We start from the raw sequence: 17,574 nt of genomic DNA on the forward strand, positions 1-17,574 counted from the left end.
GAACTTCATAAATCTGCATGAGGTAACCTCTGTTCGTTATTGAGTACTATAGGCTGCCCACGTATAGAATAAAGCTCCACAAAGATGGAAGAAGAAAGGCCATGGGACTGTAAGTGGAAACACTCCCAAAGCTCACAAAGGGGAGGAAGACGTTTGGACTCTGACCATCCATAATGGAGAGTTCCAGTGATCATCTGGAAAACTTGATGGTGACCCCAGGAGTCCTGCCTTACAAGCAAGAGTGAACCAATACTGGAATGCTCACTGTTGTAGACCCACCCTAGCAAAACGTATAAATGGACTTCAGGGGTGATGGAACTGATCTGCAAGTTATTTAACTCTGCAAAGGAAGAAAGCAACGTAATGCCCACAATATCCAGCATCCAATAAAAAATTAATAAACAAGCCAAGAAGAAGGAAAAGGGGACCCATTACCAGAAAACATATTAATCAATAGAAAAAGCATGACATGATTGTTACTAGAATTAGCAAAGATGTTAAAAACATGAACATAGTAAGGAGAGAAATGTAAACTTCAAAAAGAAGCAAATGGAACTTACAGGAATAAAAAATATGCTATATGAAAATTTAAAAATGATGGGTCCAAATTTTCTAAATTTGATGACAGTTATAAATCCACTGTTCTAAAAGCACAGTGGACCCAAAGCAGGGTGAATACAAACGTGCTAGCACAGATACATTGAGATACACCATAATCAAATTTCTGAAAACCATTGAAAAAGAATATTTTAAAAGCAACTAAAGAAAAAAGACATTATATCAGAGAATTAAGATAGAAATTACAGATTTCTCATCTGTAACTATATAAGACAGAGGACAGTGGAATGACATTTTTAAAGAGCTGACAGGAAAAAAAAGCCTTTAACTTTAAAGTGTATAAACAGCAGCTTGGCTCCCTAAGTAAAGGCAAATAAGGACATTTTTCTGAAAGAAAATTGTTTTCAGCAGACCTGAACCACAAGAAAAATTAAAGGAAGTTTGTTGTGTGAAGAAGAAATAATACCAGATGGAAATATGGATCACTACAAAGGAATGAAGGCCTTTCCCCTTAATTTTTAGTGTCTTTTAGAAGTATTTAATTACTTAAAGTAAAAATAATACAATGTAATTTTGGAGGGTATTAACATAAGTAGAAGTAAAATGTATAATAACAATAGCACAAAGGAGAGGTGGGAGAAGCAAAAGAAGATATATAAATGACCAATAAATATATGAAAATATGCTCAACATCATTAGTCATTAGGAAAATGTAAATTAAAACCTCTACGAAATACCACTACACGCCTACTAGTGGTAGACTGTATTTACAAAGACTGCCCATGCCAAGTGCCGACCCAGATGTAGAGCCATTGAAACTATCATACATTGATTTGGGCAATATAAATTACACAATTGCTTAAGTTGATCACTTAATAACAATCACTATAAATTAAGCTAAATAAAATAAACAATCACTTTAAGAAACAATCTGACAGTTTCTTATAAAGTTAAGCATATACTTACAATGTGATTTAGAAATTCCACCCCTGGCTTTTCCCAAGAGAAATGAAGCTCTCATAGACTTAGAGATGAATGTTCATAGCAACTTTATTCATAATAGCCAAAAAGTGAAAATAACCCAGATGTCCATCCAAAAGTGATGGTGAACAAATGATGATATGCCTATAACATGGAATGTTACTCGTCAGTAAAAGGGAGCAGAATAATGGTACATGCAACAACACAGATGAATTTCAAAAAGTTGAAATTTCTGTTTTTAATTGATAATTGAATTTTAAAGTACAGTCCTTTCTCCCTGCTTCTTGTTATTCTGTCCTTGTCCATTTTGCTCTTGTATCTCCCTAGATAGGGTTTCTTGCTTTTTTCCTGCTTGTTTTTCCTGTTCTTGTCTCTGTGCCTTTGCTCATATTGGAGTGTCCTTTTGATATCAGCAAATACAGATGGTGAAGAAAAGTTGCCATGATGTTAGAGTACCACAGTGTGTTTCTTTCTTAAGAAAAATATATGAATATACTTAATAAGGGCCAAATTTAAGTAAATAGGGAAAATGTCAAATGATTTTTCATCACCAAAATGGAAATTCCTTTTAAATTATTTGAAGGACAGCATATTTTATTTTTCTCACTCTAGTGGGAATGATGATTAATAAATAAGGCTGAATTTATAGAGTTGTACCTGAAAACTGTATCTTAGCTCAGAAATACTCCATTGAATGAATATGCCTCAATTTGTTTATATATTCACTTATTGATGGAAATCTGGTTGTTATGAATAAAATTTCTATCAACCCTCATGTACAAATCATTTTGGAATTATATGTTCTTATTTCTTATATTAATACATAGGAAGGAATTATAAGATTGTATGGAAAATAGATGTTTAATTTTATATGAAAATGTAAAACTGTTTATTTGTACCATTTAACACTTCCAAAAAAATGCACAGAAGTTCCAGTTGCTCCACACACTCACCAACACTTGGCATTGTGTCTTTTAAATTTTAGCCATTCTAGTGGGTGAGTAGTGTTATCTCATTGTAATTTTAATTTTTTTCCCCTGATGATTAATTATTTGGAACATATTTTATATCCTTATTCACAATTCATAAACTTTTTTTGTAAAGTGTCTCCACAGGACTTGTCACTTTTTAAAGTGGATTTTTGTCTTCTAATTATTAAAATTTTAAAGTTCTTTATAAAATCTTGACACAAGTCCCTTATCATATATGTATTGTGAATATTTTCTTTTAGTCTATGGCTTGTCATTTCCTTTTCTTAGTGATACCTTTCAAAGAGCAGAAGTTTTAAATGTTATCCAATTTATCAACTTTTATGGTTCTTGTCTTTCATGTCTTTCCTAAGAAATCGTTGCCTACCCCAAATATATGTTGACTATATTCTCATATATTTTCTCCTAGAAGTTTCATAGCTGTAGCTTTTATGTTTAAGTCTATGATCCATTTCAAGTTAAGTATTGTTTATGGTGTAAATAAGCACTGAGGTTCGTATTTTTTCATATGCACATGCAATTGTTTTAGCAACATTTGTTGAAAAGAATTTTCTTTCCTATTGAATTATCTTGGTGACTTTATTAAGAAAAATTTTCCATCTATGTGTGGTTTCTTTCTGGACATTATTCTGTTCCATTGATCCATAATATATCTTCACACTTCACTGGCTTGGGTAATGCAGCTTTAAGGCTTGTGATCAGGTTATGTAAGTCCTTCAGCTTTGTTCTTTTTCAGAATTTCTTTGGCTATTCTATATTCTATATATGTATTTAGAGTTTATCATGTGTGTGTATGTGTTAGAATTAGCTTGTCAATTTCTATTTAAAGAGCCCTTTGAAAATCTTGAATGCAATTTTGTTGAATTTATAGATCAGTTTATGGAGAATGGGCATGTTAATAATATGGAGTCTTCCAATCAAGACACATGGTATATCTCTCCATTTATTTAGGTCTTTAAATTTTCTCAGCAGTGTTTCGCAGTTTCCAAGATCCAGCACATCTTTTGTTAAATTTAGTCTCAAGTGGTTTATGTTTTTGATGCTTTTATATATGATAATTAAAATTTTTTATTTTCCAATTATTTGTTTTGAATAAATAGAAATATAATTTATTTTTATTTTTTGTTAATAGACCTTGGATTCTGAGACTGATAAATTTCCCATTATTTCTAGTAGTTGTCTTGTTGATTCCTTAGGATATTTTATGTATTCAAGTATGACGTCTGTAAATAGCAACAATTCTAATTCTTTTCTTAGAATCTTTTATTTTTCTTGCTTTGAGTACTTCCAGTACTATATTAATAGGAGTGCTGAGAGTGAAATTTTTGCCTTGTTCTTGATCTCGGATGGAGGTGTTTAGTGTTGCACTATTAACTATAATGTTTCCTTTGATACCCTTTATTAAACTGAGGAAGTTTCATTCTATTCCTAGTTTGCTGAGAGTTTTTAACCATGAATAGTGTTTAATTTTTGTCAAATGCTTTTCCTTCATCTACTGAAGCAATCATATGTTTTTTTTCTTTGTTCTGTTTGTGTGGTTATTTATATTAATTGATCTTTGAATTTTGAGTCAACCTTGCATTTCTGGACAAACCCTACTTGGTCTTAATGTAATATATTTATTTTGCTGCATCTGATTGGTTCATATTTGTTGAGAATTTTTGTTTCTCTTGAGATTGAGATTTCACGGTTTGTTTATTGTGACATCCTCTATCTTATTTAGCCTAATCCAATTGCTGATCTGTACCAGATTTTCTTCTGTTTTCTGTCATAATTTATAGCTTCTGTGGATTTTGTGCTTCCCACATCCTCCACCTCCACCAAGCGTTTAAAGCCGGAATGTTGCTTCCTTATTGATTTTATCTTTCCTTATCACCAGTTGCTGAAAATCTACAATCTCTCTCAACGTACTTGCTCAAGATTTACATTGAGAACTAAGTCTTCACTTTAAATATCTCACCCTGTTCCTTGTGCCCTTGATCTAGGATTTCTTTAGTTGTGTTATACATAATGACCTTTATATCTGATACAAGATATTTTCACTTGAATTGTTACACAAATACTTAAACATTTCCCTCCCTTTTCTCAGACCCTATTATCTCCTTCTCTAGTATTTTCTGACATTGGCAGCTCCATACATTTTATTACCCAAATGAGAAAAATGTAGTTCTCCTTCTGTCATTCTCTAGTTTTGATCCGTAATCAAATCTTGCCAATTATGTATCTTAAAAACCCCTCAAATCTACCTCCTCTTCTGCACCCTCTCTGTCATTGCCTCCAGATGCTCACCATTTCTCTCCTGGATTACTGAAACCAGCCTCTAACTGGCTTCTTTTGCCACTGCCAACCTGTCCTTCACATTGCCACTAGTTTGATCTTCCTGAAAAGCAAGTTTGCTTTTCTGCTTAAAGTAATTTAATGTCCGTTTTTTTTTTTTTTTGCCTTTAGTATAAAACATGAACTCTTTAGTACAATTCCCCAAATTTTCAAGCTCTGTTCCCTGTTAAAGCAATGTCTAAAATGGACTAGAGCAGAAAATGATTTCCACATAACTTAGCGAAGTGAAAAACCGTAACAATTTCTTTGCAGTAACCCTAGTCAACATTTCCCCAACAGCAACATAACGGAGGATTTCACACCATCTTATTCCCAATATTGTATGAGCCAGTGATTAATACTCAATTTAAAAAACTTCTCAAGATATTCACATTTATTTGGCTCTAAATCTAGTTTAGTTTGTTTGAGGCAAAAAGTCCCATGACTCTAGTGGAAAACTCATTTTAATCATATTTACCCAGAAAATTAGGCTGCATTTGATGAAATGCTAATGATTGAAATTAAACAGTTGTTTTAGTTCAAATGGCTCTTCATCCCTAATTCCTTATCCTGATTCTGAAATCAGAAATAATCTTTTGTGCCCTGAAAGCCCCTTTAAGCTCACACTGCCTTGCTCTGCATTTAATTTTTTTCCTTTATCTGTTTCCACAAAATGTTGACGTTTTTGAGGCAAGGGCTTAATAATATCTCATGCAAAATGTCAAAGATTTGACTTAATAAATATGAATCAAGTTCATGCCAAGACTAAAAGTTTAAGAGTACAGATGTTGGGCTAGTATAGAGCATAAACATTACAGGAAGCCAACTTTGGAACCTCTAGAAGGTTATTCTGTACCTTCCTTTCCCCCCAATCCAGGATCTCTCATGGATCAAATATATGTCATTATTAGAAATGTAAATGCAAAAATATAAAAAAACAGCCTCTAAAATGTGTATTAGTTAGACTTTGGTACTTGTTTATATTTATATAATTTTTACTGAACTTTTATGGGTTGATGCTCATGTGTTGAAAAAGGCAAAACAGCTTTTGGTTTTTCTATCCTCTTAGACTTCAGGTATTTGATTTTGGTATGTCACTGTTTTTTATTGTTTGCTATTATTGGCTTAATTTTGGTGAGAGAAAATATTTTCGTTTTCCTTATTTTTTATTTTGCCTAACAAAAACTGTATGAAGTTAATTAAGATTTTTCCATATGGGTGAAGAAAAATTTTAATGAGCAACTTGAAATACATTTTGCATATGGCCAACATATTTAAAATATTCTTTTTCTTTTTACTTTAATCTTGGGTATAAGAAAGGCATCATGAAAGCAAAATCTTAACAGATGCATGCTCTTCACATGTGGTTTATGAGCATAGGTCACAAATGACTAGTATGAACTTGTTTATTATTTCCATCCCTTGTGGAAACTTTGATGAATAGAAAGTTAGATCATGAGCCAATAGTAGCTTTCCCCAAAACAAGCAATTTGTATGATGGTACCAGAAATAAATATGTAGATTTATTTAAGGCATTTATTATACTAGATTTATCTTGAAACTATTTTTTATCTACATTAAAATGATCTTTGATCAATTTAATTGTTAAAGTCAGTAAATAGACTCCCTAGCACATGCCATTCTGGCATATTAATCCAGAGTATAAGCAAGCAAATTGGGTAGGTTCATACTCAATATCAGGATGAAACTACATGATTTAAATTGTTTAGTAAATTTAGAGAACATTGACACTTACCTCTGTGATTTTGGGAAATTGTGCTTTTATGCCTTTTTTTCGGGGGGGATACACTTATTAACTGGCATGATTTTGAGCAAGTCACTACATTGTCTGTGAGTTTGTAGTTTTACTTGTGAAATGTAAAAACATGTCTATCTCACCCACCTTGAATAATCCGGTACATATGAATTTAGCTTTTATTATAGGACATACATTGTTCTAGGTGTTTATGTTGCAAGACAAAAGAGACACAGATGAGTAAGGATACACATAATAAACACAATAAGTAAATCATATAGTAGATTAGAAGATGGAAAGCAATAGAAAAAAATAGAAGAGGTAAAGGCAGGAAGTTCCTGGTGGGAGGGGTGGGTTCACTGCAGCTTAAAATAGAGTTGTCAGGGTAGGCTCAAGTGAGAATTTGGCATCTGAGAAAGACTCAAAAGATATAAGGAAGTCTATCAAGAGGGAACATTCCAGACTGAGAGATTCACTAGGGCAAAGGCCCTAAGGCATGTTCGGTGAGTTGGCAGAACAACAATAAATTGTGTGACTAAAAGGAATGAGGGGAAAAGTAGTAGAAATCAAAGAGATAAGGAAGACTGGGGTACAGGCTGATTATGTAAAGTTTTGTAGGCCATAGTAACGATTTTGCTTTGATTCTAGGGGGAGAGGAGAAGTCTTGGGAGGGTTTGATAAGGAGTGATATGATTTCAATTGGATTTTAAAAGGACTATTCTGACTACTGTCTTGAGAGTATATTATAGGGCAAGAGTGGAAGAAAGGAGACTATTAGGAAGCTACTGGAGTGATCTGAGAGAGATGATGTTGGCCAATAGACCAGTGTCAACATAGGGTGCTAGAACTAGAAGTGGGGTGAAGCGCTTGAATTATAGATATGTTTTTAAGGCAGCATCAACAGCGTCTCCTGATAGACTGGATGTGGGATGTGAGAGAAGGTGAAGAGGTCAGGGTAGCTCAAATAATTTGATCTGAGTGACAGGAATGATGGAGCCGACATCAGTTCACATAAGGAAACTGTAGGTAGAGTAAGTTTTAAGTAGGAACATCAGAAATTTAGTTTTGGTTATGTTAAGACTGAGACGGCTATTTGGCATCTAACTTAGAATAGTATAAATTATGCTGTCTCAAAATGTCAGTGGCTTAACACATCAAGTTACTTCTATCATGGTACACATAAAACATGGGTTGTGAGCACTCCACTTCACACATACACTCAGGGACTAAAGCCAATGGAATTGCTGCCATATTGCAACTGCACTGGAAACATGTGGCTTCCAGGGTCATGAAACAGGGGAAGAGAAGAATTAGAGAGTCATGGTTGTCTCCTGATATATTAGCCTAGTGACACAATCATTTCCTCTCACAGCCCATTGACTAAAGCTAGTCACATGGCACCACCTAACTTCAAGGGGATGGAAAATACAGACTTTGATATATGAGCAGGCACTCAGGTGAGAGCTCTGTGCTTGTGATACAAATTTGAGAGTGAGTAGCCATGGAGACAGTATTTAAATCCTGGAGACTGTGAAATCACCAGAGATTGAACAGAGTCAGAGAGAATAGGAAGAAGGATGGAGCCCTGGAGTGCTCCAATGTTGATAAGGCTGTGAGAGAATGAAAGAATAGCAAAGGGGATGGATAATGATCATCTAGTGAAGCAGGAAGAAAATCCAGACACTGGGGTGCATGGAAATTCAAGTGAGAAAAGGGTATAAGGAGTGAGTGATGGAACATAATAAAAGCTACTGACATTTCAGTAAGCTGAGAACTGAGAATTGATCATTGCATTGGAAAGGTGGAGGTCACTGGTGTCCTCTACATTTTGGAGGCTTGATGAAAACCTGACTGGAGTAGATTTAAGGGAGAAATGGAGGAGAGGAATCGGAGATAGTGTATTTAGGCAACTCTTTTGAGAAAGTATAAAGGGGGAGAGAAATGGATTGTCAGTTAAAGAATGAAGAAGGATCAAAAACAAGGTTTTGCTTTTTTTTAAATGGGAGAAATAGTTGCAATGTGTATGATAATGGATAGAGAGGGAAAGTTAATGATGTAGGAAAGAGGGACAAAAATTGCTGAAGGGTTGCTCTTGAGCAAGGAGATGTAGACTGTCTACTGTCTAAGTGGAAGAATTGATTGATTTTAACTAGAGTCATGGACAACTTTAGTGACACAAGCAGGAAGGCAGAATTGAAGAGTGAGATGTATAATGAGAGTCTCTGTAAATTTTTTGAAGCTTGTGTGCAAGTGTCTGTGGAAGTTGTGTCGCATTTGACATGAACACCAAATGAAATGAGCTTCAAAGTAACAGACAAATGTAAGTTACTATTAATTTGCCATTAGTTTTTAATAGCTTAGCATTGGTAAAAACTGAAGCTGCCAATTAGAAGTCCAACAGGAGTATAGCAAGCCAGGCTCATCTGGAAAAAGACAGAGCCTACCTCGAGTCTCTTGTCAGTAGAAGAGTTGGCCTCTACTCTGGCTTGGCCAGAGAATTGGCTTCTGGACCAATTATTCTGCAGAGATGATGCTCACCGGAGGAACATGAGGAGAGTGAGGATTATCTTAAATTACTCCCATGGAAAGATGAATTAGGAATTGGATGGTTGGAGGCCTATAATTCTATTGCTAGACTGTGTTTATATAGCAGCCTTAGTGCATACATTAATCTGTAGCCAATAGTTACAGTAATCTGTTAACTCAGTCACCTGGGCTTCATTTGTATGTGCCACACACAAGCGAGCGGCAGCCATTCACACAGGTCAGTGCTCTGGGAATCAGAGGGCTACATTTAGGAGAACTGTAGCTCCTAAATTATGTAATTAATTTTTTTACCTGATAACACTTATATTCTGTTCTGCAATAATAATTAATACCTAAATTGGGATAAAATGAACTCTGTCAGGCCCAGAGTACTACCCAGGATTCTGGCAGGCTGTTGACATTTCTGTTGCCTTAGGGATTATCATTTCTTTTGGGGACAAAACTGAACAACTTAGAGAGTTGTTTTGCTGTGTGTGTGTGTGTGTGTGTGTGTGTGAGTGTGTGTGTATTTTCTTGATTAATTCAAATTGGCAATAATTAACCAATTAACTTCATGCATTATTGGAACTTTTCTAACTTTTTGGACCTATGAAAACCATTATCTCTTAACTTATTATATGCTGTATGATCAATCTGTCGCATTCTGAAAAATCAAGTTTTTTACTGTTACAGGTTTTAAACATGTCCAAGAATAGTACTAATCATAGAATCACAGAATTATTCTGTTTCTATACTGTAGCTATTTGTACCTGCAGGAGCGAAGGAAAGGATTTTAGAGGCCATGTGGTAGCCCGCTGCCATTATCTATAGTACCCAAAGAAGGGAAAGACTGTGACATGGAATTACGAGTGAAGCCTCTCTCTGGTCTTGTTGGCAAGTCTTTTATAAAAAACACAATGAATTCATTCTTCCACTCTAGACCTTTTAACAGGATAACAGTTGACAAGCTGCCAGGCTTTATTGGCCCAAATAGAAACAGACATTACAGTGTCATAACACTTAGTCTTAAGCAGGAGCTTCTTATTCTCTAATGCAGCATTTGAAGGTTCTGAATTTTTGATGCAATTGCCTTGTTTTCCTACCTCGCCTATCAGGCTTAAATTGATAAACTGAACACATAGATATTCATAGGGTTTTTTTTTTCTTAAACATAATACATGCCCTTGTTTTAAAATAACATATAGAGAAATTTATAGTTAAAAGAATCAGCCCCTTGTCCCATCTTTTCCTACACGTAATTGTTTTCTAGAGGCAAGTTTTTTTCTCTCTCTTAAGTATTTCCATCTTAAACTTCTTTGCTCGTTAACTTCATATATCTACATACTATGTATACTATGTCACTATTTCCTAATTTTCCATGCAGACATTATTTGTTGACTTCCTGATAGATGAAGATTTAGCTAGGTTAGTCCCTCTACACCCTTGCCACCACCACCACTATCACTACCACCTTCCAGTTTTGTTATAGCACTATTTTATGACTTCTGTTGGTTACTTGTGTTATCCACCAATGACAGACAGTATCTCTAGACTCTTCATTTCATAAAAGAATATTAGTGCCCCTAACCTTGATTTATTAAACTCTCTTTTTGTTTCTATTTCCCAAATTGCATAATTTATACCTTTCACTTACACAAGTCAGGTTTAAAAGCATTTGCATTCTGTTCTGCACCCATAATTAACATATTTCTGATGTATATTGAGGTTAATTTTAAAGTTGAAAATCAAGGTATTCTAGGCTGTGACATTTTTTTCTGGCACACTTCACTAGTTATTCCATTTCATTTTACTTTTTGTCTCCAGAAAATTCATCAAAAACTCTTATTTGCTGACTGTTCATCTCTGGTTTGCTCTGTTTTTGTGTTCTTTTGGTTTAATGCCTTCTTTATTGCTTTACTTTTAATAAGATCTAGAGGAGGAAAGAGGATAAACAAATGTGCTCAGTCCACCATCTTGCACCAGAAGCTACTTTTTTAGTTGATTTTTTTCCTGATGCACATGCAACAAAACAAACATGTTGTACCAACAATAATTTAGCTAGACGTTCATATTTCCGGTAATGCACTATGGGAGTGACATTTTACACATATTGTCTTTTTACTTTTGCAGTTTAACATTTCATTGTTGACTTAAATTTGGAAGGAAAATATTCTAATCAAAAATACTCTGAGAAAGCATATTGGAAAGGCAAATCCACACTCAGGAAAATTTAAAGAAGCCTATAAAAACTGACCATCAATTTTAATTGTTTGCTTTGACATTCTTAAAATATATTGAAAACAAAAATCCTCTCTTTCAAAGCATTGGCATGATATTTTAAGTCCTTATTTATTCTTCTCCAACTACAGTTTATAATACACCTGGCAGGCAACTGCCCGTTTTGATATCTTCATCTGCACTGCAGGATAAGATACTAACATGGTTTCCTCTTACCTCTGTCTTTTGTAAAGCCTAGTTTAGAGTTTCAGTCACTCCTTGGAACAAGTTACTGTACAACATAAACATACATTCCTGTTTATTCAGAGTAACAGTTTTGTTATTGCTGTATTATGAAAACAATCATGATTTCAAATAAAATATACTCATAAATTAAAACAAGGGATCAACATAACTACGATCGATATACAATTTAAAGTCCCAAGAATCTTGTTGCACAAAATTTAGCTAGCTTGAAACATGTTGCCTTCCATAAAGACGATGTTTGCATGAATCATTTTTTAAAAGTATGTCAAATGTATGTCTCCCTGTTTTCTTACTGATCCCTAATAATATAGTCTTTTTAGATATTTTCATTTACCACTTTGTGAGTCTCAGGGCATGTTTTGATGTGCCAGCTTTCTCCTGGACTGAAGGTGATCTTTTGAAAAACTGGCTTCCAAAAAAGGTAGGTAGTGCAGCTTAGTGGTGAAGGGGCCTAACTTGGAGAGCAGGCACTGGTTGCCAGTCCTTATCCTCTTACTGAGTGAGTGGCCTTAGACACTTACTCTCTTGATGTTGTTAAGTGGAATAATAATAATATTATTTACCTTAGAGAGTTGCCAAGAGGCTAAAATAAAACAATGTATGTAATATATAGCAAAATGCCCATTCTTATTAAATGTACATTAAGTGTTGGTTATTTTTATTCTAAGTTGATAATTATTCACAAGTATTAATCCTGCCTGAGCCACAGAAATATCTACACATGAATTTCTCTGTAAGTTTTTGAGGACCTAAAATACATTCTAAGTATAACTTTTCAATATTGGGAATTCCTTTTTCACTTTATGGGCATAATTTGTATTTTGGGAATGACTAGTACTAGCTAGAAATATTAAGTCCAAGAGGGAAGTGTATGCATCCCTAACCAGGTAAAGGAGAGAAGATAAGTCAGAAGCAGGAGAAATACTAAAGGGTCAATTTAATTCTGACTTATCACTAACTTTCTTTGTAAGTTAAGTCAAAACACTTTATTTATTCATCAATTCATGCATGTTTATCTTGTACCATATACCAGGAATTAGAGTAGAGACACACATAAAATCCCTTACATTAGAAAATACACAGCTTGGTTTGAAAGGCAGACCTAGTACAATATAACGTATGTGACAATACCTACACAGTGATGATACATTTATCACCAAATGATGTGCATGCATATATGCTGTATATGAATGTATGTGGTATATAATATGTGTACTATGAAATCTATTTTACTATATAGTTTTTTAAATTTTTTAGTTTTTTTGTGTATATATCTTGCTTGATATTTGCTGAATTTCTGAGATCTTTAAATTTATATCTTTACAAAATTCGGGAAATTTTGTAATTATTTCTCCAAAGATTTTTTTTCTGCCCCATTATCTTTGTCCACTTCCTTCTGGAATTAAAACACACACACACACACACACACACACACACACACACACACACACACACACGAAATCTTTGCTATTCTCTCAGATCCTTAAGGCTCTGTTAAAATATTTTCCCCTTTCTTCAGATTAGAGAATTTCCATTATTTTATATTGAAGTTCACTGACCTTTGTAATTTAAATATATTAAATATTAAAATTTATCTCTCTTTAATCTGCTTGAATTTTTATTTTAAATGTTTAGTTTTCACTTCTAGAATTTTCACTTGGTGCATTTTTATAGTTTCTATTTCTAGGATGAAATTTGTTATATTTGTTCATTCATCATAAGCATATTTTTTTATTGAGCATAGTTATAATATTTGCTTTAAAATACTTGTCTGCTGACTCCAAAATCTGGGTCATCTCAAAGTCTCTTCCCATTGATTGCCATTTTTCTTGAGCAGGGGTCGTGTTTTTCTGTTTCTTTATAAATCAGGAGTTTTGGATTGCATCCTGGACTTTACAAATGCTATGTTTTAGAGACTCTGAGATTCTCTTATACTGCTCAGAAGAGTGGCTTTTTTTTTTTTTTTTTTTTTTTTTTTTTTTTTTTTTTTTTTTTTTTGGTTTTAGCAGGCAATAAACTTGGCTAGATTCACTCTGCAGCCCTGTTTCCCCTGTAATGGGTAATAGCTAAAGTGTCTATTTAGTTCTTTCTGTTTAACCCTAACTGGGCTACTTGCAGTCTGCCTTATGTTTATATACTGCAGGGTTCAGCCAGAAATTTGAGTAGTTTATGAATAGGATTTGGAGCTCCCCCTGTCTTACTCTCTCATTTTCAGGATTTATCACTCGCTTTCCAGCTGCTGTGGTTGCCTGAACTCTGTTCTCTCATTCTCTACACCAGAAAGACCGTTGGAATCTATCAGAGTTCTAAACATCCAACACTGAGCCACAGTGGTTCCCGCCCTCAGATAAAAGGCTGTAAAAATGGGAAATCCACCCAATGCTGATGTCTTCTTTGCATAGATTCTCCCCCATGTCCAGATTCTGCCTGCTTTGGCCTGTTCTCAAGTATTTTCAAGCAGTTATTTTCTGTATTTTGTCCATAGTGCATAGTTGTTATCTGCAGCAAGATTGAGCCAATAGGATCTCCTCAATCATTACCAGAAAGGGAACCCTTGATTTGTTTTATCATACATAGAGCCAAAGTAATTAATTTGCTTCTGTAATTAGCATTGTACCTCAACAAGTAAACAGTAAATTCTGTGTATTCAATTTATCTCTTTTTTAAGTACTTCACAATTAGTCTGGTGCTGCAGATCTAGAAAGGGTAGCTTTACCACAATTTGGGGTTAGTTAATTTAAACATTTACATATATCTCTGCTGGGTGTTGTAGTATGCTGTAATTTAAAGATAATGCAAGGTAACTGAACTCACCACTTAAATTTTTATTTATTTTTAGAATAATGTAGAGTGATGAAAAAAGTTTGCTTTAAATATATGACTTAGTATACTGTCTATTCATATCAATCTATAGGTAAGCTGTCCAAAACAGTAGTCATGCCACATGTGGTTACTTAAATTTAAAATAAAGTAAAATGAAAGTCCAGTCTCTCACTTATACTACTCACCTTCCAGCTACTCAATAGCCACATGTGGCTAGAAGCTACTGTATAGAACACAGAAGAAAGAATTTTTCCATCATCAGAGAAAGTTCTGTTGCATAACACTGTTCAACAAAGTGCTGCTCTGTAAAGCAGACAAGTACTTACTGGGAATTGTATTTGTTCAGTTGGTTATCTGAGATCTGCAGTTAGAGAATCCGTTATCAATTAGAGCCATATCTGGATGGACATCGATGTTTAGCCTCTTCTGTCACATTGGCTTTTTTTTTCCCTTTACGTGTTGACAAACTATGTAGATCACTGCTTTGTTCCTGTGAAATATCTCTGTACACTTAAAGACAGTGATAGTTTGCATGGCTTCCATTTATTGGAGACTTAACTATGTTCTAGGCACTGTGCTCAGCACTTAATCTGCATTATTTCATTTAATCATTATAACAACTTCATTCATAGTTGCTAGTAGTCTCTCTCCACTTTATAGGTGGGGAAGCCAAGATAGAGAGGCTAGGTAACTTGCTTACAGTCCCATAATAGGTGGGAAATAAAGCCAGAATTTAACTGTGGAAGGATAAGAGAAGTGGAAGAATATGTATTTTTTATATTCCCTGTGGTAAGCTTTCCAAATATTAAAACTTGGAGATGACATTGTTTTTCTTTCATGAACAGAAATACAGCACAAAAGACTTACACAGAAATTAGTCACATCTTTTTAGACTCATATAAAAAGATTCAGTTATGTATCGTTCCTTAGTCACATAAATTCCTGATGTAGGAGTGTTTGTGGAAAATATTTATACTCCCTTCCTTTTTTCACCTCTCTCAGATGCCAAACTTCCTTTCAAATGCTCAGCTTCTAGATCACAGAGCATCTTTCTAATTCTGACCCTTAAGGCCCCTCACCCTATTTTAAACTCTCTTAACAGCATAATGTTTTTTTTTATTTTCTATTTAAAGATGATGAACATTTTAATATCTCATACCAAATGCATATTTCTATATTTTAAACTTCTTTCTTCTACATAGAAGAATTTCTTAGCTAAGTTAATTTACCTCCATTTAGAGGGTTTCATCTTTTTTATTAGCATGTATTGATTCTAGTTTTTAAATTGATTGCTCCTCTACTATTACCCTTTCTTGTACTCACTGACATTATATGAAAAATGTCTTAATGGTTTTGAACTCTTAAATTTAACTTTGGGGTAAGTTTCCTTTCCTAAGGAAATGATCCATCCAAGAGAGGAAGCATGATTGTCACAGAGCTGAAGCTGGAGCATAAACCACTCTCTTGCTCTGTTTTTTATCTCTCAAATCCTATGCCCCTCTTGCTACCATAAAAAGTGTCTTGGTGGTGTCACCAGCTCAGGCTTCATCAGCCTTCTTTAGAAACAGAATAGACTGGACTGACCACATAAAGCTCCTTTAGATCTATGTTTGTAATAAAAGAGTAACATCTGTAAGATGTATTTTGCCCAGCAAAAGAAAGCATGATATAAAAATTGTGACGTATTTTTTCTTATATATGAATAGAAGAAAAAAGATGTAAAAGATTCAGAAACATATTAATAAAGAGTAATAAAGCTTTATAAAACACTAAAAAAAATCTGATTATAGTTAGAAATACAGGTAGACCAAAGTTTTTATAATGGCCTGAACTTTGGCCTCAAGCAAATGAAGTGAACTTGTCCCCATCAAAATATTCTTTGCTTATTCCATAGCCATCATATAAAAGAAAAGTCTGCAAAGAGGTCCTGTAAGTTCAAATCACTGAACTCTACTTATTTGTATTTAGAGACAAAAACAGGAGAGCCCTCATAATTCCATCATGAACAATAAGAACAATAATTTTAGAAACATGCCTATTTCCTTTGATATTCAGCTGCAAGGAGCTCTTTGAAAGAACTTTCCAGTCATACTTATTTTGGAGATGCAGCTGGGTAATTAAACACATGTGGCAGGAACAGGATGGCCTCGTTTCCTCAGCATTTTCCTACTCTACTCTTCAAAGGGAGTGTGAAAATATTTTTGTAAAAGGATGGGATTCCCTGGGTTTTCTAATAGTTGAAATTAGTTACTCCTCATTAAAGTGTTACATTTTCCCCTCTGGATGGAGCACCTCTGTTTCTCCTAGCTCAATTTTTTTTTTTAATTCGAAGGAATTTTTTTATGATTACCTAATGACCGAGCATATTAATATGTAACATTGTACTACGTTTTTGTGAGGTTCATAGTAGATTAGTTTGTTACCTATTGAAAGAGTCAACGGAAAAAAAGGACCTTAACCAGAAAATTAGAAGAAATGATCATTTAGAAATGAATTTCTACATCAAAGTAGCATCACCTAATTTAGAATGATTTATAATTTACATTTTATTTTTTACTTCTTTGTATTTTAATTTTGTCAGTAGTGAATATTTGTTATTTGTGTGATAAAGAAGAAAGAAATAGAAAATGAAGCATTTACCTATTTCATTTTACTAATAAGACAAGGAAGGCAAGATTTAAGAACGTAAAAGACTTTGGTCTTTAGCATATTATTCTCTCTGTCAGATATATTTTACCATTATTAGCACCATTTAGGTCTGTGTTGCTCAGCAGAACTTTCTGAAATAATGGAGACATTTTGTGTATGTGCTGCCCAATACTCTAGCCACTTGCACCTAATGGCTACTGAGGACCTACAAAGTAACTATTGCAACTGAGGAAATCAATCTTTAATTTATTTAATTTTAGCTAATCAAAATTGATATAGCCATGTATGGCTAATGCTTTCCATATTGGACAATTCAGACTTAGATGGACCCAAAACAAAAATCAGTCACAAGCATCTAAAAAGTATTGTAAGATAGGGGTATGGGATTAAGAGATACAAACTGCTATGTATAAAAATAGATAAGCAATGAGGATATATTGTATACCACAGAGAAATATAGTCATTCTTTTGTAATAACTTTAAATAGAGTAT

The 17,574-nt window shown here is 34.0% G+C and overlaps 1 protein-coding gene across 1 annotated transcript in view; it reads left to right on the plus strand.

The window, feature by feature from the left end:
• LOC116664744 overlaps positions 1–17,574 on the plus strand; it is a 336,479-nt gene that overhangs the window by 171,664 nt on the left and 147,241 nt on the right. The window lies entirely within an intron of this gene.

This window comes from Camelus ferus, chromosome 7 (assembly GCF_009834535.1).
Source record: "Camelus ferus isolate YT-003-E chromosome 7, BCGSAC_Cfer_1.0, whole genome shotgun sequence".
Classification (NCBI taxonomy): domain Eukaryota; kingdom Metazoa; phylum Chordata; class Mammalia; order Artiodactyla; family Camelidae; genus Camelus; species Camelus ferus.